The 2,695-nt window shown below is 41.1% G+C and overlaps 1 pseudogene; it reads right to left on the reverse strand.

The window, feature by feature from the left end:
* Window positions 1–990: 990 nt before the first annotated feature.
* LOC112812620 (E3 ubiquitin-protein ligase Hakai-like) lies at window positions 991–2,409 on the reverse strand (annotated as a pseudogene).
* Window positions 2,410–2,695: the final 286 nt, after the last annotated feature.

The raw sequence follows: 2,695 nt of genomic DNA on the forward strand, positions 1-2,695 counted from the left end.
CTAAATAATGCCATTTAAACAGTGCTAGAACATAATGTTACTTAAGACTAATAAGTGAGATGCATTATGTGATTCCAACCATTCTGAAAAAAAAATTATTAACAAGTAACAGCATCCCCACCAGCTTGGAGCCTACAGAGTCGATTACTTTGCCCCTATCTTTCCAAATGATTTAGTAATGCCTTTTAACACTACAAACATAAATCTATCATAGTACTGCAATTCCAATGTATTTTGGTGCTTTTGGGGCTGCCTAAAAATGGAAAGGCATCCGAATGAAATGCATTATATACTTATTATACCTCAAAATTTCAGTGCCAAACATGTGAAATAATTCCCTACCATTTAGCAATCTGTCTTACGTATATTCTAGATTTGTACTTAACAGGGGTTTCACTATTCTTTGGGAAATTAGTGGTAAAACATGGTTTTCAAAATACCAGTATGTGACTGTGCTTAAATTCACAAACACATAGCATTTTTACAACCACAGTGAAATTCAATCCTTTTACACAGGTTCACAAAATAGATCACAAAAAAACCCTAAACAGAAACAATAGTTTTCGAAGTAGAACAGTGCAAATTTATTTCAGGAACTCACATTACAAAAGATCACCTCTGAGTCCATTTATAATGCCGAGGGAACAAAATTGTAAAATATAGTGTGCTCAACTGAGTCATTTATCCATACCACAGTATAGAACTTGAAATAAATCCTAAAATCAAGGTTTAAAACCATTTTAAGAGACAAGATCCTAAGTGTTCTTTGTTTGTTTGCTAGTGAGCTCTAACACCCAATGTGGGGCTTGAACTCAGGACCCCAAGATCAAGAATCACATGCTCTACCAACTGAGCCAGCCAGGTGCCCCCTAAGTGTTTTTAAGAGGTAATTTTCCTTCCCAAAACAAAGTTTAATTAAAAAGTTAACTACATTTAAGGTTTCTTCATCAGCTCTTCAGTTCAAAATACTATTATCATTGTTAATATGATCTACATCCTCGTCTGATCTGAATAATGAGATCTAGGAAGTGGAGTTGGAGAAAGTGAACCCTGCATTGGTAAAAGGAGGTAAAAATCCTTTTGACATAGGCCATATACCAGGATTTGTTCCATGTGGTTGTGTAAATGGAAGGCTCAGAGTTTCTTGTTCTTCGGTGAACTGTGGTAAAGAATTACGATTATGATGGTTAAAAGGGAATCCACTTACAGGTGGGCCACCATTTTGAGAAAGAGGACATCCTGGCAGAGGAGAATTCATCTGAGGTAGCACCTGAGCAATAATACATCCAGGGGAAGAAGTTAATGGTGATAGATCAGAAGTCATGGGTGGAGGTGGCACCTGACTGCAAACCAAGTGAGAAGTACCTGAATCCTAGAGAGATATGACATTGGCTGGCTTAGTGGTGGTGGAGGAGACAGGGGGCGGGGGGTAGAGGGGGGTGCACATGCTCTAGAGGCATAATTGGATGAGGGTACCTGCCATTCCACTGATTGACTTTGATATTCAGGATGATGATAAGCAGGTGCTGGAGCAGGTGGAGAGGGTTCTTTAGCACCAGAATTTGAGTCATCCTGAATAGGGATGATGATCAAACTGCTGTGTTCTCTAATTGAAATACTAATGGTTTCTTGATGGACTGAAGGAGGTGGGGGTGGAGACAACTGCTGAAGGAGCTCACAGATCCTCCCGCAGCACATGTCGCACAGGAGGTGGTGACATCACGATGTGCTGCTCTGATGGGATATGGCTCATATGGTCCTTGTCTAGGAGCACTGCAAGGATATCAGCTGTTGGTGAAGCAATATGACGATGAACCTTTTCAGGTGGAACACAGTTAAGTTTTTCAGCTTTCTTATGGTGGTAGTTGATATGAGCTCGTAAGTCTTTTTCAGACAAATATGTTTGCTTGCATCCTTGGACGGTTCTACCCATGAGGACGGAACCTCATATATGCTCCCCAATGAACACTACAGGAATACTACAGCCTGGATGCATCTTATCTTCATTTTCGTCATATAAATTAGCACAGTCATAGCAAAAGGCATATTTGCACAGAATCACTGGCCCATAAATTTGAATAGGCAAATCACATTTGTCACAGAAATACACTGGCGAATCATCCTTTTCCCCTATTATGTTCATCTTATAGTCCTCCCAAAGGCATTTGGGAATTTTTTCTTTTTTCCCAATAGTTCCCCTCCTCTACAGTCACACTGCCCTTCTTTGTTATATTCAAATTCTTCTTCACCAACAGGCATCCCATTCACAATCCTTGCAATTTGAGACACAAATTTGGCTTTGCTCACATGCTTGGAAATGAGCTTTAAAGGCATTCGTCTGCAAACATCAAGGCCACCTGCTGATCCAGAACTCTCTGTGCCTGGTAACCCATCATCAGTGGCCGTGGAATGCACATTTCAGCTCAAACTGCACCTGGGAGTGGAAGCCAAAGACTCGCTCTCTTCTGGCCCACACAGCTTGGACCTCCAGGGTCTTTCTTCTTCTCTCTCCTGCCCTATCTCACTACTCCGGTGAAGGATTCAGGCACAGGTTGGACAGGGGAAGGAAGAGCTTTAGTTGAGTTGCTGAGATTGCTAAGTGATTCTTCATGAGCCACAAGAGAAAATGGCCTCTAACTGTGGAAATAGACTGATGGGAATGGGGAAGGGAAGTGAGTAGTAACCAAAAGTAGAA

The sequence above is a fragment of the Callorhinus ursinus genome, unplaced genomic scaffold (genome assembly GCF_003265705.2).
Source record: "Callorhinus ursinus isolate GAN/ISIS: 27379988/994484 unplaced genomic scaffold, GSC_fseal_2.0 scaffold16, whole genome shotgun sequence".
Classification (NCBI taxonomy): Eukaryota; Metazoa; Chordata; class Mammalia; order Carnivora; family Otariidae; genus Callorhinus; species Callorhinus ursinus.